The 24,019-nt window shown below is 42.3% G+C and overlaps 2 protein-coding genes across 8 annotated transcripts in view; one reads left to right on the forward strand and one right to left on the reverse strand.

Moving 5' to 3' along the window:
• Positions 1-22,267, reverse strand: part of pln1 (phospholamban 1) — a 39,783-nt gene extending 17,516 nt beyond the window's left edge. The window contains exons 1-2 of one of the 4 annotated variants that reach the window (XM_078542196.1): positions 22,137-22,225; positions 1,914-1,973 (exon numbers count right to left, since the gene is read on the reverse strand). The gene's annotated coding sequence lies outside the window, so the exon portion shown is untranslated. Of the gene's footprint in view, positions 1-1,913; positions 1,974-15,510; positions 15,610-22,136 lie in introns of those variants that run through there. The other 3 variants (XR_013576630.1, XM_078542195.1, XM_078542198.1) reach the window with 3 other exon arrangements.
• cep85l (centrosomal protein 85L) overlaps positions 1-24,019 on the forward strand; it is a 360,923-nt gene that overhangs the window by 158,706 nt on the left and 178,198 nt on the right. The window lies entirely within an intron of this gene.

A 24,019-nucleotide genomic window follows, 5' to 3' on the forward strand; every position in this document is an offset into this window, starting at 1 on the left:
GTTGCAAGACTGTCCTACTGTTAACAGTAATCTCTCCAGATAGAGGAGTCTACATCTTTGGAAGCCAGTGATTTTACAATGTGATATAATTAATTGTGTCATTCTCATATAAAGGTTATTCAGCTCATGACATTCTCTGTCCAGCAGCATTCGATAAAGATCAAATATAGTAATGACAGCTTCTGACATGAAGCTCAGGCTGTATTCAACTGAAGTTGGATCAGACTGCGGATGAAGATTTACAAATAGAGCTATTTACAGTTAGACAAGGAGAGAGAAACTTCCATGCAAGATTGAAAGAATGAAGGACATACATGTGTGCAGTCTCAAAATAGGCTACACAACTGAAGGGCAAATTTGAGTTCACCATTTCAATGAAAGTAAACTGTTTCAGTAAAGTTAAAGTTTTTATCCTTAAATCCATGGAGGTGAGTTAGAGATCTGATAGTTCTCCTTTGGTTTCCTCCATGCACTCATTCATTTGGCTTTCTTTAACCCAAGTTCCTTTATCAGCTATCTCAGTAATATGACAAAATTGGTCAGCACAAAAACATTTGAATGGACACTTTTCGCTCATTGGTTGATATACTAGTGTGTTCTTTAGTAATGTTGAAACAGAGTCATATATTCTAGATTTAAACTTCCATGACCTGCAAAATTAACTTCTGTCACATTTAGAACCAAAAGAAAGTTAGAAATGAATAAGTTCTCCTTGAGCCTTTTGTTTTAAAGTTACTTATCATTCTCTCGACCATGTCAATCAGAGTCAGGATCACTTGCTTCATGAGCTCATTCTTGACCTCTGAACTCTGTATTTGTGATTAGTAGGAAGTCTATCTGAGGGCCTGTGGTCAACAACATGAATGTGTTGTTGAAATTCAGTCTTGTTACAAAAACTCAATGGGCAGGACTTTACCCTTGTCAGGTGGGTGCGACGGGCGGGCCTGGGAACAGCCGCAAAAGGGTCCGCTGCCTTCGATTGGGCCCCAACCACAATTTCACACTGGCTGGTCAATTAGCGGCCAGCCAGGGTGAAATGCGCGCTGAGAGTTTCGGCGCTGCTGGGGTGGGGGCGGGGGGAGCGCGAGTGCTGAAGTTTGCGCATGCATGGGGGTACAATTATATTAATTGTAGAATCTACAATTAATATAAACATGTCCCCACTGAAGAGGGACATGTTAAAGATGAGTTTTATTTTATTGATTTTTTGTATTCATTGTTGGAAACTTCATCCCGCCTGTGGATGAGGTTTCGCAAAAAATGCATAGGCTGCCTGGCCTATTTGCCCATCTGCCAACTGTAAGGTTGGACAGGCAGTGAAAAATTCTACTTAATTAGCTGCTTAAGGGCCTTAATAAGTCTCTTAATTGTCGGCGGGCATGCTGCTGACTCTCGCGCACGCCCGCCGACCAAAGTATCGCGCGCTACTTCACGCTTGGGCCTCAGGTGCATGCCTGCACGCCAAGCTGAAAATCCTGGCCAACTAAATTAAAGCGCGGCAACACAGGCAGAGGGTGGATAAACAGTTACGGTCACATAGGTCACTTGCCTTGGGGATGCCTTGAACTAAATGTTCTCAATTTTAATATGCTTAACTGAGAAGGTGACAATAGCACCCACCCTCCCCTGGACTCAATAAGGAAAGCCTAGGTTCCCACCACCACAGACCAGCCTTCACTTTCCTGATTGCAAGACCCTTGCAGGACAGCCCTGGCCATCACATACCTGACCTCAGTTTCTGGCCTCCAGGCCATGGAATCCTCTGCCATTTTCCACCTACTTCCCAGTGGGAACATGTGGAACATTGGCCAATGGGTTTTAATTGAGGCTTGAGTGCTAAATTACCCTGAACCTCACTTCTGGAGATGTAGGTGAATTCTGAACTTGCACCATTACTCATTTGCTGAAAATACCTTGGGTTAAAAGTGGGCTGATTATTTTCAAAAGGCTATCTCTTTTCCCACAACCTTCATCTGTAACAATAGAATATGGCAAATTTTAGTTAATTATATAATGGTTCCATTTTTCATTCTCAATATTATGAATTATTCATATCATGGCTTCCTTAAGCTATCCTAAATTAAACTTGCATGTTCAAAATTGAAAATAAGTAGCAATTTATTTAAACAAAGTTGACCTTTCAAATCTAGACATGACTGTTGGGATATAAGTCCTCTATGTTTGTTGGCTGTCTGCATCCTAATTGGAGAGAGTTTGGGCTGTCTTGCCCCAGTTGCTAGCAAGTCACAACACAAAATGTTCCAAATGACAATGGCCCGGATTTTGCAGTAGTAATGACAACCAAACTGTCAGTTCACCATTATTACTCCTCTGGGGAGGTGTACTCACATGCAGAAACCCAGAAGTTAGTCAGTGATCCTACATAGGATGCACTGTTGAAGTTCCCCTCAAACTGTGATCAGATAGAAACCTCTGAAGTGATGAAAACTTGCCCTTCTGTACTATTAATCTCACCGTAAAATGCCTTGAAAAAGTTGCATTGTGTTGAATAAGGTGTTATTACCTACCCACTAAGCTCATAATTACTGCTAAACAGCCTTACTGTCCCTGAAAAATAATTTTATATTTGTAGAGTGCCAAATTTCTCCATTATGATAAAAAAGCACATTTTAAAAGAGAATATTTTGTAAAAAAAACATTGTGCTAAATTACATAAATGATCTCTTTTATATATACATCACCGAGGAGAAATCTACTCTTTAGCATAAATAACAATTGCATTTTATCATCCAAGTCAGTGAGCCAACAGGTGTACTTTTTTTCAACTGCAGCCCAATTGTTGCAAAGAATTATCTCAGAAGACTAAGAGGTTAGGAATGTTAAGAATTGGCACCTCATACTTGTCATCCACTTAGTAGGCCATTCTTTCTGCTTTGTATTAAAGGACTTGTTTTTACTGTTTGGAGAAAACTCTTGACTGTGATTTATTTTTAATTATTATTAGAATTTGTTTTGCCTCTGCACCTTTGTCACTCTCTATCAAGGTCAGACAAAGTTGCATCACTTGAATTTGTATTTACCTGAATGATAAATGTAATTTGGCCTTAAAAACAACTTCCTGCGGTTTTTCGAATAAACTGAATGATTAAGCTACAGTTGCGAAAATCAGATCTAAAGGACATAACACTGTGACATTGGATTCACTTTGTGGTGTCTTATGTGACAGACATATGTATGTGAGTTGATTAGCTGTAGACAGAAGTTATCTGGCACTTTTCAGTTATGTGATAGAAGTTATTATTAGATATGACATTAAAGTATACATGCCAGATATTTTTAAAATAAGCCAACAAATGTTCTTGACCCTAGGTAAATATATTTATTAATGTATCTCAAATTAAATCAAATTTTTTTAAAAATGGACCATTGAATCAGAGGAGGTCAATCAATTTGTACTGAATGACTTTCATGATCTGTAGAAATTTGAGAACACTGTGCATCAACATACTGGGGGTTACCATTGACCAGAAACTGAACTGGACTGGCCATATAAATACTGTGGCTACAAGAGCAGGTCAGAAGCTAGGTATCCTGCAGCAAGTAACTCACCTCCTGGCTCCCCAAAGCCTGTCCACCATCTACAAGGCACAAGTCAGGAGTGTGATGGAATACTCTCCGCTTGCCTGGATGAGTGCAGCTCCAACAACACTCAAGAAGCTTGACACCTTCCAGGACAAAGCAGCCTGATTGATTGGCACCATATCCACAAACATTCACTCCCTCCACCATCGACGCATAATGGCAGCAGTGTGTACTGTCTACAAGATGCACTGTAGGAACTCACCAAGGCTCCTTAGACAGCACCTTCCAAACCCATTACCACTACCATCTATAAGGACAAGGGCAGCAGAAACATGGGAACATTACCACCTGGAAGTTACCCTTCAAGCCACTCACCACCCTGACTTGGAAATATATCACCGTTCCTTCACTGTCTCTAGGTCAAAACCCTGGAATTCCATCCCTAACAGCACTGTGGGTGTACCTACACCACATGGACTGCAGCAGTTCAAGAAGCCAGCTCACCACCACCTTCTCAAGGGCAATTAGGGATGGGCATTAAACACTGGCCTAGCCAGCGATGCCCACATCCTGTGAATGAATAAAATAAAAAATGGTTTCATTCCGACCATTGCTGATCTGATCTTGGCCTCAACTCCGCTTTCCATTGACATAATTCAGCTATGCTCAAATAAAGCTAGAGATAAGGTTTTATGTGATACAGTACATTCTACTATGCCTCTTTTGTGTAAAACCAAGGCCAGAATTCTACGGAGTTGGCAGAAGTTCTACTGGTGGGGTCAAAAGCAGAGGACAACCAGAAAGCTGGCTGCTCAGCAGCCTCAGCAGCACCACCACTAGTGGTGGGCATTGTTGGGGCTGCATCTAGTGGATGAGGGTCCATCAATGGCCTTGTGCCCTTGAAGACAGGTAATTAGGGTCTGGGGATGCCAGGGCCAGACAGGCAGACCCCAGGAGAAAGGGTGGGGGGGGGTCACTGAGGACAGGCAACGCCATTGCTATGGGGACAACCATTGCTAATGGGGTGGACAGGGGCCCTCCAGGTCCAAAGAGTATTTAATGTCCCCCCACCCGGCCGCTGTTAGTAAAATGCTAGCAAAGGAAGGAAGAAACCCTTTATTGGCAACTTAAGTGGCACAATTGGGCTCCAGGCAAGCGAGCTTTCTGCCACTTTTCCCACTGCTGGCAAAATGGCATGGCTGTGGGAAGATGTCAGGCTTTTGCCAGCCTTTCTACCTCCCTGCTCATCCCCAAAGGGCTGGTATAATTCGGCCCCAAGTCATACTGAGTGACAATCCATTGACATTATTGAAACCCCTGCATTCACGATATTAATATAGGAGGTTCATAAACATACAAATGAACAAGCTCCTAATAAACTCTTTCCACCTAGACAGAATTTCCAATTGAACATTCTTGGCTCCCACAACATGGATTCTAAAGGACTCAAGGCATATCAGGATAGGTCAAAAAGTGGAGTTGATGTAGAAGATCATGATCTTTTTGAATGGCGAAACAGACTTGAGGACCATTTGGCTGATTTGTGATATCATTGCTTATGCACTTATGATGTAAGCTCATTGCAGTTCCACATTTGTTTTGCCATAATGTCAATGAAAAGTCCAAAGTATATATTGAATTCTATTGCATTTGATGACATTGTATTTTACAAGAATGAAAATGGAAAACTGCTGTATAACTTGTTAACTTACAATGGAACCTCAGACAACATGACGATTGTGGGGAGGTTTATGACTATTATTTTACAAACATGAGATCATTTAAAAGTTGTGAAAATTAGGAGGGATGTAAGGCTAATCATTGAATCTAGCCTACTTTATTTAGCCTACTCCATTTACCCTGTGTTCAGCTGTTCTGAGTAGGACCTTCTGCTGATGAATAACAATAGAATATAGTTCTCCTCTGATTGTTCTTCATCATTGGGCTACTATTGACTCTGCTGTGGTTCACTAAAAAAAGTTATCTGTCCTAGAATTTATATAATGAGAAGTAAAATCATTCATTTTTATTAACTTATATAGAAAGTGACCTTTTCTGCTGCCATTCAAGGACTTGCTTTTAAAAAAATATTTGCAGCACAAAGCAAATTAACAGCATTTTCAGTATAAAGCAGTGTGGAGCTTTATGATTGTGTTGAAGGTCATATTGCCTGCATTTCATTTCTCATAGTTTTACCCACCACTAGATAAACTAGACAAATGGCTCTTAAAAGTTGATTTTGAGATTATAATCATTTGAAAGATGAGGCATACATAGAAGAATCATTTGTAGTCTATTATTTAAGACCTCAGATAAGGTCTGTTCTTTGAAAACTGGCCCAATCTGTTTCAAGCTTGTATATACAATAGTGCAGTTACCAGCAGTGCAACAAATCTTCATGTTAAAAAAAATAAACAGCACTTGATGTCTGGCCTGTGAGTGCACTTTACATTTTGATACTGGCAGGGAGGAGATCTGCACATTTTCCAAGATGGCGCCATTGAACCATTTTAGTAATGCACTTGCTGTTAAAGCATGACTGTTCTACATCCTGCTTACCGAGGTAATTAATCTAATGGTCAATTAAAAATGATTTTTTTCAAACAAGCTTTTTTTATGTAGCCATCTGATGGAAAAAGATTTCTTAGACTGAGAGAGAGATTTGTTTTATCCTCCAGCAGTAAGCCAGCTTAATGAAAATTTAAAGTGAAGAAATAACAATAGGTAAGAAAGTTTGAGTTATGACCCTGGTGTTGGCTTATTCATTGAAAAGATATATATTTGGATTCAACATTATTGAATTTAGGCAGGGGAACATCATTTCCATTTGGAAGAAAAAACTGCATCTTACAGGTTACACAGTGCACAAATGAGAAGAATGTCATTGGGATCCTAATAGCTTCATTCACCTTCTCATGTTTAGCCTTGTCTCCTCTAGATAGCATTTCAAATAAAACAATAATACTACGTAATAAAAGGAATGAAAAGGTTTCTCCATGGAATGTCAAGAGAGCAGGATAACCTCATTATACAATGATGGTACTTGCACTGGTATGTTTGGGGGAGAACTCTAATTTTCATACTTTTTTTTCCTATCCTTACTTATCATGCTGGGTCTGCATTTTTAGGTTTTTTTTCACTTGAATGCACTCATATGGTACATTTCTGCAACTACTTGACAAAGGAGCACTTCACTGCCACATTTGATGAAGCAAGCAATCTGCTTTCCTCCTCATAACAATGATCCCTTCTACCACCATGAGCAAATTTGAGTCCACTAATTCAACTTTTAGATAACCATTTCTCTTAATCAATTTAGGTCTTTATTATTTGCAGTATATTATTTTGGCAAAAAGAGTTCCTTTCTCCTTTGTTTTCTCTGTGATGTCAGACTATTGCTCTGATATTCAGATTTGAATGACCTGCAATTTCCTCTATTTAAATAATAGGAAGAGTGAACCCATCATCTTTGGTTCCTGACGTGTTCTTCATACTCTTACAGTCCAGTCCATCTGCTCCCTAAACAGTCTGGTTCCTAGCCTGGAATCAGACTATTACAAATTTGGCATCCTACTTTACTCCAGCCTGACCTTCTGACCTTATATCCTCACAAAGACTGTCTACTTCCACCTTTCATCCATACTTTTATCACTTCCAGGTTCGACTATTGCAATGCTCACCTGGCAAGTCTCCCATCCTCCACTCTCTGTAAACAATTGAATTAATCTTCTAAGCTCTTCTGCTCATAGCTGATCCCACACCAAAAACAAGTCTCTCACCACCCTGTCCTTGCTGATCTTGTCTTGCTTCCTCTCACAAAATTCTCATCCTTATCTTTAACTTCCTTCATACCCTCACTTATGCCTCTTTTTGTAACATCTTCTAACTCTATATCTTCTGCTTTATAATGGAAAGAATATAGGACCTGAAACTTTGCTCCAATCTGGTTCAGCCTCAGACAACGATTGGATAGGGGTTAGAGTCAGGACAAGGAAGTGGAATTTGTGGTTGGTCCTCCCAATGTTGAGCTGCATAAAGTTAGGACTAAACCAAACTTGGATGTTGGACAAACACTCTGACAGCACAAAGGGGTTGAGAGACAGGTGTAGAGCAGCTGAAGGCTATTAGATGGAACAAGCCTGTCCCTTTTCAGTAACTAGTATTCACACCATAGCCTCAAATTTGATTTACCTTTGGAAATATACCTCATTGTGTCTTGAATTCTTTATGCTGTCTGGTTCACATGCCTTTCCTAGTAACTTATTTCACAAGTCCACATTAAACTTTCTCTGAAAGGTTCCATCTGACTTTGTACCCCTAACATCTTAATTTTTAAGTTGTGTCCGAAGGAATAAAGTTCCTTATTTAGGAATAAAGTACAATTGTCTTTTGTTACCTGAGTGCAAGGTATGTTTTTTCTTCAGAATCTTGGTTGGACATGATGTGAACAGACTGAAAGAATTTAGATTTGCTTATTTTACTGCATGTTATCACGACCATGGGGCTTGAGAAAAACGTTTGAAGTGGATGTATAGACTCACAAATGTTAACAGCTGGCTACATTTAGTGCCGTATGACCTACATCACCATGACACAATGACTGGAATGCAGATGCTACCCTGCTGATAATTCTGTCACACGCTCTTTGTGGAGCTTGTTTACTTCCTGAGGTCCCATTACTGTACAGAATATGATCTAACAGTGAAACTATTCAGGATATTCTCCAAACCAATATTTTCATTCCTTATTACAGATTAGGATTCAGAAAAATTATAAGTATTATTGAAGCTTCACTGCTGAATATATTAGAATGGACTTTTCATTTTTGTATGAAACACTGGTCCAAGCCACAGAAAGCAGACTGATTTATTTAATCAGACAATAATAGAGTGGCCACTGTTTATTTTCCGCTATGGTAGAAAAAGGTATGTGCTAAAATATAGTTTTGGGAGCTGAGCCTTTATGCTGCTTTGAGGCTCTCTATTGCAGTGAAATTAAGCTGATGTATTATTCATTACAATCATTAACAGGTAAGCCAAGAACCTTATTTGAATAAATTGCTAGCGTGGGTAGATTATAAAATCTTTATTATCTTTGCTTCATTAAATTTGCTAGCACAAATTTCTTTTATTAATGAACAGATGCTGACAACAAAGATGAATGCCATGATTAAAACAGAAAATGCTGTAAATATTCGACAGTTCTGGCAGCATCTGTGAAGAGAGAAACAGCGTTAATATTTCAGGTCAATGACATTCCATCAGAACTCTGATGAAAGGTCATTGAGTTGAAGCACTGGCCAGAATGTTCCATTCTAGAGCCTAAGTTCAGTGGCGGACACGGAAGTGGGAGTGATTTCCACTGGGGGTCGGAACAGCTAACCATGCATGATCTTGCGCAGTTCAGTTCATTAAATATGGATCCACGAGGAGCTCACTAATTCACGTGGTGGGGCAGGCAGGAAGTTGCCATCCCTGACGTTACCTGACAGGGTCAAAGTTGCGGGTGCCATTTTTAAAGGGCACCCGGACAGCCTGCACAATCCCTTGCACCTTTGCTCGGCCATTGCACCAACTTTCTCTGCTAATGCTTCTTCCCTTCCTTGGTCATTCTCCATGCAACTTTCACTGTCACCGCCTGGTCTCAAGCATAGGCTTGCAAGCTCCCCAAAGAGGACAATTCAGTAGCCACTCACTGTTCATCATGGAAGAAGTCTCCCTCTCCAGGTGCGCGCCACTTATGTGCAGTTGTAAAAGTGAACGTTCTAATTTCTTGGTGGCGGGGAACTTAATTTGGAGGAGGAACTTAATTCCGGTGAGCTGGCCTTTTAATGAGCATACATGACATGATAGTGCAAGCAAAAGAGCTTCCTGACATTGTTGGTCAAGAAACTTGATCCACCTTTAACCGACCTTTAAAGCCCTGAGGACTTAATTGAAAAGCTCATCCACCATCGGGAAACTGGTTTTTGGCCTCACGCCAAATTAAATTCCCCCGCCTGACAAGCTTCCCGCTGCTGATGGGACTGAACGATTCCACCCATTAACTCTATTTCTCTCTACAGATGCTGCCAGATCCTTTGACTATTTCAAGCATTTTTTGTTTTTATTTCAGGTTTCCAGTATCCACTGGGGAGAATCTTCGGCTTGGCGAGCGGGCCCCGCCCCCGCTAGCCGAGGCATAAAATGACGCGGGGTGACATCGGGCGTGCATCCCGACGTCATCATGCACTCGGCTGTGTGCCCACTGAACTGTCAAAGGCCTATTAAGGCCATTTAACTAACAATTAAAATAATTAACGGAGCTGCCCATCCAACCTTAAGGTTGGCGGGCAGGCGAAGACCCAGGCGGCCTTCGCATTTTTCATGGAACATCATCCATGGGCGGGATGAGGTATCATGAATGATTTTAAATGTTCTTAAAAATTTTTATTGAAATTAATGCACATGTCCCAGCTCATGTGACAGTTTCACATGAGGGGACATGTCATAACAATTTTTTCAACACTTTATTGAACTGTTAAAACTTGAAACTAATCCCCCTGAGGCACAGAGGTGCCTCAGGGAGATTTCTGCACTCTTTCACATGCATGCGCGAAAGAGCACACTCCCCGACTCAGGGAACACCGTCCCCCTTGCCCGCACAGGGAGCTCATAGCGTTTCCGGGCGTGCGTCACGGTAAGGCCCGCCCACATAAAATGGCGGTGCGGACCCGATCGGGGGCGCTGATTAGGTCCGCGCACAACCCCCCCTGCCGGGGGGAAAATTCTACCCACAGTATTTGTTTATGAACGCCATAATAGCTCTTGCCTTACTCAATTAAATTTTTTGTTTTGTTTCACATATTAATAATAGAAAATAAAACTCACTTTCATTCCTGATATTGAGCTTTCAATTTCAACAAATCTAGAACTCTTATGCATTCAATGTTTTCATAACAGTTCCAGAAAATCACATAAAGTGCTTCTACAATATTGGTGACACGTTTTATTTATCTTATTAATTAATATTATTAATTACCATTAATTCTTCATAGTCCCAATTTGTCATATTTGTCAGCATTTTAACATGTATTTCTACAGTAGAAACTTACAGAGATAATTCCCAAAGTTGAACTTTACTTAAGCTTTATTTGGAAACTCCATATTCTGAAACAGGTTTAATGGCACAGATGGCCCATACCGTTAATAATGTTTGATGTTCTACACTTGACAATGATTATAGACATGCCTGTTGTACATTGGCAGTAACACATCAACATGATATGTGTCTTATTGTATTATGCTTGTGGTGATTGTAATTATAAACAAGTTGTGTTTATTTTTAAAAGGAAAAAATGACATTAATTTTTATGTTCTTTAATCTGTATGACTTCTGTACTGGTTTATTGGCAACTTGTTCTCAACTGTCTGTTTTCCTAGTGGTCTGTGAGAGCGAAAATCTCTATGTTGTCCAATTCTCCCATGTCCTGTATATTGTTTATGTATTTATCTAGGTACCTATTCTCCGCATTGACTAAAGAAGAGCTTAGCGTACTAATGTATTTATTTCATATTTATCTTTGAAACACAAAGCAAGCTGATTTTTTTAGTGACAATTCATCCAAACAATAGTTTTAAATGTGTGCAAAATACATTAAATGCATATTTTGTGGAAAATATATTAATTGATGAAACTGGCCTGACAGGTTTTAGTGTTAGAAATAAAAAACCAGTTTAAGGGTAGAATTTTTGGCTCGGCCCCTGCTCGCCGAGGCGTAAAATGACGCGGGGTGATGTTGGGCGTGTGTCCCGATGTCATCGCGCGTCATTCAGATTTTCAGTTCAGCGGGCGCACAGCCAAATCGGCTGTGTGCCCGCCAGACTATCAAAAGCCCATTAAGGCCAGTTAACAATCAATTAAATCATTGACCTGAGCTGCCCATCCAACCTTAAGGTTGGTGGGCAGGCGAAGAGCCCAGGTGGCCTTTGCATTTATCATGGAACCTCATCCATGGGCGGAATGTGGTTTCATGAACGTTTTTAAAGTGTTGGAAAATTTTTTATTAACATAAATGGACATGCCCCAGCTCATGTGACAGTTTCACATGAGGGGACATGTCCTTAAAATTTTTTTCTCCCTTTATTCAATGTTTTATATGTGAAACTAATCTCCCTGAGGCAGCTCTGTGCCTCAGGGAGATTTCTGTGCTCTTTCCCGCGCATGCACGAAAGAGTGCAGGCGCCGACTCAGCCTACTCCCCCCACCCGCACAGGGAGTGCTCAGCCTTAATTGGCCTGCCCATGTAAAATGGCGACGCCCAGGTGATCGGGGGTGCTGATCGGCTGCGCGCCCGCCCCCGCACAACCCCCCCGACGGGAAGAAAAGAATTCACTGGCCACATGGCCAAGTATATCATTAGGCTTTTGTAATTTGTTTTATTGCATTTTTTCCAGATCCCGAAATATACATTAAAAACCAAATGCAACCAGTAAAAAATATTCGTAGGCAAGGAATAAATATATAGACAATAGAAGAGTAAGTTTTGGGTTGGGGAATTTGAATATGGGTCACTATGTGGAGCTTTGTTGTAAGAATTGGCTTTCATAATGTTGTCATATAGTGGCCAGAAGAACTCTTATCCCTGTCTCATACCATTTAATCTCAAATAACAGAATTTCGAATTCCTCTGAAATTCACTGCACGTAGCCCCTAGGCATCCTTGTTGTGATGAGTACAGAGAAACTTTTGCCCTTGTGAGGTGGGCTCGGCGGGGATGGGCGGGGGCGGTCAGGAAGCCAACTGCCGCCCGCGATCAAGGCTGGAAGGCGATTTCATGCTGGCGGGGCAATTAAGGCCCGTCCAGCATGAAACACGAGAGGAGCGCTCAGCACTGCCTGCGTGGGCGGGTGGGGGGTGGAGTGCGAGCGGGGCAAGTGCGACCTTCCAGTATATGCACAAGTGCGCACTTCATAATCACCCTGAGGCACAGAGCTGCCTCAGGGAGATGAAGGGCAGAATTTTGCCCTTGGTGTGCGGACTCGGCAGGTGCGGGTGGGGATGGTTGGGAAGCCGACCGCCACCCGTGATCAAGGCCGAAAGGCGATTTCACGCTGGTGGGCTAATTAGGGCCCACTCAGCATGAAACGCAAGCGGCAGCACTCAGTGTTGCCTGTGCAGATGGGGTGAGGAGGGCGAGTGAGGCGAGCGTGATCTTCGCGCATGTTCACAGAGCTCCCTCAGGGAGATGAAGATTTATTTTAAAAAAGAACTTAAAGATGTAATAAAACATGTCCCCTCATATGACATGTTATAAATTAAGTTTTAAAATTTTTACTTTATTTTTATTTGCTTTAGGAAACCTCATCCCGCCCGTGGATGAGGCTTCCTAAAACGTGCAAAGGCTGCTTGGCCTTTTTGCCTGCCCGCCAACCGTAAGGTTGGACGGGCAGTGAAAAAATTAACTAAATTGATAATTTAATAGCCTTAACAGGCCTTTTAATTGTCAGTGGGCATGCTGCCAACTCTGGTGCGTGCCTGTCTACAGAAATATCGCGCAACTGCACGCTGATGTTGCCTGTCATCAACACGCATCATTTCACGTTCGAGCGGGTCGGGCGCGCGCCTGCCCGCTGAGCTAAAAATTTTGCCCATGGTTCTGTACAACCTCAATGTTTCCAAAGGCAATTTTTTATCTTGGAGATGACTAAAATAAGCCTTAACCAATAGGAACGTTTATGAAATTATAAAGAGAAACAAATTCATGTAAAAATATGGGCCCGAAACTGCAATTAATTTTTGTCTTTATAAATATTCTCTTATTCAATATATTTTCAAATATATTCTATTTATTGTAGCCTTTAGTCTATTGAATAAATGAAGATTCTGTGTGAATAGCACTGGTGATATTTTGAACATTCATTGCTGCATTAATAGAATACAAATCCATAAGAGCTCCAGACTTATATAGTCCATATTGTGTGATATATTTTAGCTGATGTAGCAGTAACCTATTCACCTCAGCATCGTTAAGTTAGAGAAAGGAAAATAATCGGCTAAGGTTCTCAATTCTGATCATTAGTCGGTGAATCTTGCAGATGTGTGAATGACAGTTGGGGACTAGATTTAGGGTGTGCCCCAGTTATACTCATTGGTAGACCATATACCAGGTTCACCTGGCCTCCAGGTTGCTGAGTGATAGAAAGGTCAGGGATGAGGAACCTCCTGGCATGAGGAAACCCTCTCTTGATCACGCCTCCTCCTTCATCATGGATAATGATTATAGAGAAGTGGCAGCCAGCAGAATTCTGAGCAGACTGTTCCCTCATTAGGCCTACCTTCCACCTTGAATTGCTATTGGAGGCCAAAGATTTTCACCCCCTCATTGCCTAGATTCACACATGGAGGTAGCGGAGAAAACCTAGTGATAAAAGATCTTTCTACTCAGTAGCACTGAGGAGTAGGAGAGAAAACTGGAAGGGAAAAATAACCCAAAAATTTCTCCAGCGTACCTCTGTTTTACCTGCGAAGTACTGTTTAATTTTATAGGGTACAGTAGCTTACAGCAGTCGGCTGCAACTGCTTAATCGCAACTTTATATTGTCCTTTATCCTGATGAAAACAATCTATTTAGAACCTGACTTGGTCAAAATGTTTCTGATTAACTGAATCATCAGAGCTTTCAGAGCAGAGATGGCTTCTGACATGCAGCATCTTCAAATCTGGATTTTCTAAATTGTTTCGTTTTATTGATTCTCCCTCAGACTTCTCCAAACTACTCCTGGGTTACACACTGTTCCTTGCAGGAAATGTGGTAGAAAGATCATTTGTCCCATCCTTCCATCATTGCCACTCTTGAACCAGTTGTTCACCGACTTCCATTTTTCGCTCTTTTCCTGAGGGAGGAGATACCTGTCCTTGGTTTGGTATCTCCTGAGAACCGAACACATGGCTTAGTTTGAAAATGCACAGTGCATGAATTGGTGAGCATACACCACACCCTAGCAATCGATGGAGCACAGTAGTAGAGCACTAAACCATTGTACGTTGCTTGTACTTATGTTTTAAAATGTAGTTTAATTTTCTGATTCCACCGTTTTGGTAAAGGAGAAATATCAATCAAAGAAATTGCAGGACATTAATGATGGCTGGAATACAAATGCCCTGGAATTGACAGGAATCTCTGTAAAGACTCCTGTGATGAGAAACATAATTGTGCCTTCATTCACAAGAACTCAACACAATAAGGTTATTAATTTAAAATCCCATGAGCATGAGATCAAAGGCAGGGTCAAACTGTGGAACCATGAAATGCAGATTTTAAAAATTACCTCTTAAAAATAAAATTGCAACCATCAATTTACCAATTAATCCTGAAGTCCAAATTTAGTTAGGATTTTTCTATGTTCAGAAATTCATTTCTGGGAAGTTTTTGCCAACATTGCAAAGATCATCATTGCACAAATGCAAGGCTAAATTGTTTACGGCTCTGTTCACAATGCAGGGTTTTAACAAGAAAGGACACTAGAGAATTCAGAATTGAAATTTGTCTGCCCAATTTATGGCGTTCCCAAATTTCTGAAAATATCACCAGAAAATCGGAGATGACACAAATCACATGTATTGACCATCTCCAATCTGTACACACCATTTCAAAATTTACCCCACAATTCTCTATTCTTGCTTTTCTTTTGCAGTTATTATTATTCGGCTTTGTTCTAAACAGTTGTGTGAACTTGATACTTTGCCTCCTCCTTAGGGAGAGGTGATGGCATAATGGTATTGTTGCTGGACTAATGATCCAGGGACCCAGGGTAATGCTTTGTGGACCCGGGTACAAATCCCGTCACGGCAGATGGTGGATTTGAATTCAACTAATGATCTGGAATTAAAAGCCTGATGATGACGACCATGAAACCATTTTCGATTGTTGTAAAAACCCATCTGGTTCATTAGTGTTATTTAGGGAAGGAAATCTGTCGTCCTTACCTGGTCTGGCTGACACATAATTCCAGACCCCACAGCACAGCTCAGACTCTTTAATGCCCTCTGAAATGGGGCATTCACTCAGCCACTCAGTTGCAGCAAACTGCTACAAAGTCACAAAAAAGGAATGAAACCGGATGGATCAACTGGCATTGACCTAGGCACCGGAAACGACAATGGCAATCTCAGCCCTGTCGACCCTGCAAAGTCCTCCTTACATCTGGGGGCTAGTTCCAAAATTCCAAAATTGGGAGAGCTGTCTCACAGACTAGTCAAGCAACAGCCTGACATAGTCAACCTCACGGTATCATATCCCCCACTCTACCATTACCATCAAGCCAGGTGATCAATCCTGGTTCAATGAAGAGTGCAGGAGGGCATGCCAGGAATAGTATCAGGCATACCTAATAATGAGGTGTCAACCTGGTGAAGCTATAACACAAGGTTACTTGTGTGCCAAACAAATAAGCAGCAAGTGATAGACGAAGCTAAGCGATCCCACAACCAATGGGTCAGATCTAAACTCTGCAGTCCTGCCACATCCAGCCATTGAATGGTGGTGGACAATTAAACAACTCACTGGAGGAGGAGGCTCCACAAATATCCTCATCCTCAATGATGGGGGAGCCCAGCATTTCAGTGGAAAAGATAAGGCTGAAGCATTTGCTACAATTTTCAGCCAGAAGTGCCGTGTGGATGATACATTTTGGCCTCCTCCACAGGTCCCCAGCATCACAGATGCCTGTCTTCAGCTGATTTGATTCATACCATATGATACCAAGAAACAGCTGAAGACACTGGATACTGCAAAGGCTATGGGCCCTGACAATATTCTGGCAATAGTACTGAAGGCTTGTGCTCCAGAACTTGCCGCGCCCCTAGCCAAGCTGTTCCATTGCAGCTACAACACTGGCATCGACCCGGCTGTGTGGAAAATTGCCCAGGTATGTCCTGTACACAAAAAGCTGGACAAATCCAACCCAGCCAATTACCGCCACATCAATCTATTCTTGATCATCAGTAAAGTAATGGAAGGGGTCATCAACAGTGCTATCAAGCGACACTTGCTTACCAATAACCTTAGCAGTAACCATGCTCACTGACAGCCAGTTTGGGTTCTGCCAGGGCCACTCAGCTCCTGACCTCATTACAGCCTTGGTTCAAACATGGACAAAAGTTCTGAACTCCTGAGGTGGAGTGAGAATGACTGCCCTTGACATCAAGGCAGCATTTGACAGTGTGGCATCAAGGAGCCCTAGCAAAACTGGAGTCAATGGGAATCAGGGGGAAAACTCTCCGCTTGTTGGAGGGCAGTCATCTCAGCTCCAGGACACCGCTGCAGGGGTTCCTTAGGGTAGTGTCCTCAGCCCAACCATCTTCAGCTGCTTCATCAATGACCTTCCTTCCATCATAAGGTCAGAAGCGAGGATAGCCGCTTATGATTGCAAAATGTTCCGCATCATTCACGACTCCTTAGATACTGAGACAGTCCATGTCCAAATGCAGCAAGACCTGGACAATATCGAGGCTTGGGCTGACAAGTGGCAAGTAACATTCGCACCACACAAGTGTCAGGCAATGACCTTCTCCAACAAGAGAGAATCCAACCATCGCCCCTTGATGTTCAATGGCATTACCATCACTGAATCCCCCAGTATCAACATCCTGGGGGCTGACCATTGACCAAAAACTGAAACAGACTAACCATATAAATACTGTGGCTACAAGATCAGGTCAGAGGCTAGGAATAGTGTGATGAGTAACCCACTTCTTGACTCCCAAAGCTGTCCACAATCTACAAGGCACAAGTCAGGAGTGTGATGGAATACTCCCCACTTGCCTGGTTGAGTGCAGCTCCTATAACACTCAAGAAGCTTGACACCATCCAGGGCAAAGCAGTCCACTTGTTTGGCACCACATCCACAAACATTCACTCCCTCCACCATTGATGCACAGTAGCAGCAGTGTGTACCATCTACAAGATGCACTGCAGGAATTCACCAAGGTTCCTTAAACACCACCTTCCAAATGCACGACCAGTACCATCAAGAAGGACAAGGGCAGCAGATAGATGGGAAAACCATCACCTGGAAATTTCCCTCCAAGCCACTCACCATCCTGACTTGGAAATATATTGCTGTTCCTTGACTGTCGCTGGGTCAAAACCCTGGAACTCCCTTCCTAACAGCACTATGGATGTACCTACACCACATAGACTGCAGCAGTTTGAGAAGGCAGCTCACCACCACCTTCGCAAGGGCAACTTGAGATGGGCAATAAATGCTGGCTCAGCCAGTGAAGCCCACATCCCATGAATGAATTTTTAAAAATTACCACTGGCTTTGGAACCCCAGGGTTGGGATGAAATGGGAGTCCCAAGCCCGCACTTGCTGGTAGAGTGACAGGTTCAGCAATTTTACTACAGCAGGCCTCCTAATTGGCTGCCCCTGGGCTTGCCATTCAATTAAGCATTGCGGATGGGCTCCTGATGCTGCCAGCCCAGTCAGAGGGTCAACAGAGAGACGTGGATGCTGCTGGGGCAAATAGAACCATAGAACTCTAGAAAATATACGGTACAGGAAGAGGCCTTTCAGCTCATCGTGTTTGTGCGGTGGAAAACTAAAACATAATAACTAGTCGTCCATTCTAACCCCACCTTCCAGCACCTAGTCCGTGGCCTTGCAGGTTACAGCACCTCTGGTTCAGATCCAGGTACCTTTAAAATGAGTTGAAGGTTTCTGCCTCCACCACCAAACCAGGCAACAAAATCCAGACACTCACCACACTCTGGGTGAAAAAGTTTTCCCTCATGTCCCCTTCTACCAATTCTACCTTAAATCTGTGCCCCCTGGTAATTGACCTCTCAGCTATGGGAAACCTCACCCCCCCAGCCTCCTTTGTTCCAAGGAAAACAACTCCAGACTATTCTATCTTTCCTCATAGCTGCAATTTTCAAGCCCTGGCAACATTCTTGTAAATCTGCTCTCTACTCTCTCCAGAAAAATTATGTCCTTCTTGTAATGTGACGACCAGAACTGTACAAAAAATTCCAGCTGTGGCCTAGCCAGCATTTTATACAGTTTCAGCATTACATTCCTGCTTTTGTATTCAATACCTCGTCCAATAAAGGAAAGCATTCCTAATGCCTTCGTTACCATTTTATCCACCTGTCCTGCCACCTTCAAGACTAGGATCAAGAGAGCACATCATCATGGAGGTGCTCTCAGAAAGGTAAGGATAAAATTAAAATTCGAGGGGCTGAGCAGGCAGGCTCCTCCAGTGGTCCACTGGGGCCAGCCTTCCTTGCCTGCAGCTCCCTCTTTGGGGCATGGAGCCTGCAACTTCAATGGCCTCACAAACAGCCACAGGGAGGCCATCTCCTAGTAGCTTCCCGCAGGGTCCATTCCCCTGTCAGCAAAATGCCAGCAGCCTGGGAAAATTACTCATAACAGGGTCTTTAATTATTTAAATTGGCTGCCCGCCTCTGTTTGTTGGGTTGCTGATCCGCATCCTGTCCCACCAGTGGGAAACTTCCTCAGCAGTGGGAATGCCTCACCACCCCATACCCATTTCCTGCCCACCATGTCAGGGCCAGGAAACACCTACTCCTTGACTCCTGGCTGACTTGCAAGCTCAGAATCCTTTTCAGAATTTTAAAGATTTTTTTGAAGTTATATTTTGAAAATATATGTTTGGTTCTAATTCAAATCAAATTCTTTAATGTCATTCTGGGCAAATATTTTAGCCCGCTCACTCAGCAGGAATAATGCAGATGGATGAGCTAAAATGTCAGCCAGGTGGAAACCCGCTGCCTCCCATAATGTTCCTTCCCTCGTGATTTTAATAAAATCTGCAGGCAAGCAGCATTGGGCCAGAAATACCCTAGGTAAGTAGGAACGTTTTTTTTTGAAAGGCTTCTAGTGATCCAAAGGGGCCAAGGGTTCTCCTTCAGATCCAGCAAGTAACATTGGGCTTCCCTGCTTTCTCCCCCTACTTCCTCCAGCTGTGATCAGCTCAGAACTCCACTACTACATGTTTTAACTTGTTGGGCACTGTTTCTTTGGTCCCCAGCAGTATCAAGCTCCTGGCTCAATTCTCACTTGCACCCACCGATATCCCTGCCAGTTTCAGGTGGGGAGACAAATTTGAACTATCAAAATGAAACATGGGAGTTAAAATGGCCAGGGCCACATGCCAAAGAGTCTGTTAGGCCCTCCCTCCCACCCATTCTCAGCTTGCCTCGAATGTGCCCCGGTTAAAATCAAGGCTTGTATCCCAAACGTCTAATTTCACTGACTGTGCCACCTGCAGGGAATGTTTGAGGTGGAGGACTGGGTGCTGATCAAGTGGGCTGCTTTGTCCTGGATGGTGTCAAGCTTCTTGAGTGTTGCTGGAGCTGCACTCATCCAGGCAAGTTGGCAGAATTCCATCACACTCCTGACTCGAGCCTTGTAGGTGGTAGACAGGCTTTGGGGAGTCAGATAATTCTGGAGCACAAGTCTTCAGTACTATTGTTGCAATATTGTCAGGGTCCACATGCTTTTCTGTATCCATTGCCTTCAGTGATATCATGTGGAATGAATTAAATTGGCTGAAGACTAGCATCTGTGATGCTGAGGATCCCAGGAAGAGGCCAAGATGGATCACCCATTCGGCACTTGTAGCTGAAGGTGGTTGCAAATGCTTCCACCTTGTCTCCTGCACTGATGTGCAAAAATGATCAGCCTTAAATCCACAAGTATCACTATTTCCACACTAGATTGAGTAGAACTCAACCATCAGTTAGTTTACATCCTTCCTTCCCTCATTCCCTCCTGCCTTCCTTCCTTCCTTTACTCCTTCCTTCTTTCACTCATCCTTCACTTCTTTCTTCCTTCACTCCTTCAATGTAGGTTCTCTCAGTTCAGTTGCTAGTTTTTTGTTTGCTTTTGGGCTTTTTTAAATACCTGACAAATGTTCTAGTTGTATGATTTCCAGACAGTTCACCTGATTGAGCTGTTAAGAGGTGCTATGTTACTGTAGGGAGTACTTATTTTGTCTTTTCATTTCCTCCTGTCGCTCTCTGTTACATGAGTTGACTTGGCCAAGACTGATGGCTTGATGGCCCTGTCTGTGGGACATGAGCGCTGGGGGAGTAAGCTTGGTCAAGAAGCCCAAAGGAGTGAATTTTCAACTTTTGACAATGGTGTAAAATGGCCAATAATGATGCAGCCATCTGGTCCCATTTTCCTTTCACTATCACATTTCAATGGAAAAGGCCAATTGAGTGAGGTGTACGACCTACGGCTGATTCAATATCACCAAGAAGCTCAAGTCTCACAGTCAGGAGAATGATGTGCCAATGAATGTAACTGCACAATCCATTTCACTAGCAACCTAAAAATATTTTTTAGCTGTAACAAATGATCACTTATAAATTCCAGCAGAGACATAAGAGATTTTTAAAAATTGCAGCTAATATATATCAATGTTGCAAATATCTTTTATTAGACAAAACTCTACATACATCTTTCAGAGAATAAAACTGATTTTAGAGAATAGCATTAAAAGTATTGAAAATATCCTGTTGTTGTACCGGAAAGTGCTCTGTATAATCTTGTTCATATCATGCTTTTGAATGTATTGGTTAAGAGTATAAATATATATTGGAATCTGCAGTAGACTTGCTGAAACAGCCATGTAAAAGAATATGTCAGTGGCATATTTATCAATCAAGGAATGACATTCTTGGCTTGTAACCCAGAATAAATTGATGATTTAACCCTTATTCTTCAAAATTCAAATCCTTCCTCCATACATTTTCTGTTAAAATGACAAAATATTGATCTGATGTGTGAAGATGGCTAGCTTTAGGGAAATGATTGCAAAGTAGTTTCAGTAGCTAAATTCATCTTTATAATATGGAAAAGTGAGTGATGATCAGTACGAGGAGACTTGAAGATACATCTGCTGCCAGTGCTTCAGTCTCATACATTATTAACATTTCGCTTTTCATCATTTCTATAGCACAGAGATGTCTTTGCTTCACAAAGTTAGTTGGCTGAGTAGAAGAAGTTTCATGGTGTGGTTAGGAAGTTCCTATTTCATACTTTAGTAGATGTACATGACATTCTTATCTCCCGAGCCAGCAATATAGCAAGCTTTCTATTGTTAAAAAACATCTTTAAAAAATGTTATGTGGTAACATTTGGATGGGATAAATAATTTTAATCAATTTTAATCATGTCAACAGATGTCACTCAATGTCATTACTTGTTCATGATGCCATTGTGACATGACATGGGTCTGTTGCAACTCCCCTCTCTTCCAGGTGACAAAGACAGTAAGTGTCCCTTTAAATGTTAGTAAGGCAAATGGATTATTTGTACTGTTTTCATTCTTGGTTTATAGTGGTTAATTATTACATTGTAAAATATTCAGAATTTCAAAGGGTTGGTACTCTTTTCAAATATTATTCCTCTGCTACCTGTGATGGTTTTATTTTGATGTACATAGAAACACTGAACAACTTCTGGTTTCCAAAGAGGAAAATTGCAAAGAAAGCATTAAAACTATGACGAACCTTTCTGAAATCTGATACCATCATTTCAAAACCACAAATGTTAAATAAAAACTTGACAGTCTCTTACCTCTGTGAGTTAGGGACGTGAGCTGCTGGATGGCTGTGATCAGGGAGCTCTGTGGAATACTGTACAGTTTTCCTCTGAATGGCCAAAAAGTTTATGGAATGAACTGTGTGGGTGGGGAAAAGCTGAACTTTAAGAGGTGTGGTTTGCGTTGTCACAGACTGATTTATAAGTTCTTATTGGATAAATTTCAGAGGTGGACTCCCAGCTGTAGCTCAGGCACCAAAAATGTCAGTCAGCTGTCGTTTTGACCTCACTCCCAATCTCTTGCTTCCCGCGGCCCCCACCTCATACAAAACAAACATTCAGTTCTTCATGAGTGTCTCAGTTTAAATGATTGCCAGAATTATTATTTTCCAAACTTTTGCAAATGGAGTGTGGCAGGAGAAACTGCGACTCATGGCCTCCAGTCCCTGACTTTAACTGGCATTGTTTTGGAAAATCGTGTTGTTTATACAATCCTAACTCTTGAAAATAGATGCCGATTTGCTTTGACTTTATTTTATTTAAATATTAGGGAAAATAAGTCACCTCTTTTCTCCTTATCTTCTATATTTGGATCATACATTCTTTCTGCAGCTATGTGGTATGTGTTTTTTTTAATTCTTTCATGGCATGTGAGAGTCGCTGGCAAGGCCAGCATCTGTTATCCTCCCTAATTGCCCTTGAGATGGTGGGAAGGGATTATCTTGCCTTGGTGGTAGAACCCTCTCCCTAACTTGTCTACCCCTATGATGGGAATTAAATCTGAATTTCTGAAAACCAATGTTTATACTGTATTCCATGAGTGAGCATAATTAGTTCACAGGAGTCAATCGCAAACACATTTAGGTTTCCCCCTGAATCTTTTCCTCATTTATTGTGAAGTCGCTCCTTTCCTGGCAGATGCCCACTACTTCACCCAGACCAATGCTCATGTATAAGCCCAGACCATGAATATCAACAGGATGTTCAACTGGATCGGATCAGAGCCAAGCTCAATCATATCTTCACTCATTCTTTTTCTAGCAGGGGTCTCTGGCTAACAATCAGGAGCATGAACCCAGATGCTCTGTGAGAAATTGATTATTCTTAGGATAATCACATAACAGTAAAGCATCACCTCAGCATTAAACCTTATCCTTTCACTCATTTTGGTCAAAGTGGCTTGATCATCCTTCTCCATTGATCTGACTCCCCTCCCAACCCCAGGAAGGGAAAAATGGCTGCTCCGAGGATTCTGGTGCCACCATGGGATGGACACCCACTTTTGTACAAAAAAACCTTGTCCCAGGGACTTGGGACTGGGGCAGAATTTTCCATTTTGGGTTGGAACCTTGACATTGGGGTCAAATGCAGCTCCTGACCCCGCACTGTGTCGGGAGCAGTAATCTGACATCAATTTTTGCTGGATTGCCAATTAGTGGCCAGAGGGCATGCTTGCCATCCAATCAAGGATGGTGGGTGGGCTCTCGAGGCTGGAGGTCCAATAGGAGGCCCTCCAACAATGACACATTGGCAGCCCCACCATTCAAGGTGGGAGCTGCCAATGTCTGCAGGGAGAGAGAGAAATAGCGAGATGGCACGGTGGATGTGCCCTTTGAGGAGAAGGTTTAAAAAATATATAAAAGGCCTCAGCTGCCTGGCATGATTGTGGAAGGGCAACAGCTCCACTGAACATTCCAACCTAGACCCGGCCTTCCTGAAAATGTCTCAGGGACAGGATGGTGCCAGCAAACTGGCATACTGACTAGCGACGTGGAACCAGGTGCTCACCAAATTCAGTTCCTATCTCTATTGGCCTCTGAAATTCCTACCGATGGTCATCCCTGGAGTCCAACCCAAGGACATTTCAGATGTCAGAGCTGCCATGCCAGAATTTTTATGCTGGCATGTTTGATTGTCCC

This window comes from Cetorhinus maximus, chromosome 5 (assembly GCF_964194155.1).
Source record: "Cetorhinus maximus chromosome 5, sCetMax3.hap1.1, whole genome shotgun sequence".
Taxonomy (NCBI): domain Eukaryota; kingdom Metazoa; phylum Chordata; class Chondrichthyes; order Lamniformes; family Cetorhinidae; genus Cetorhinus; species Cetorhinus maximus.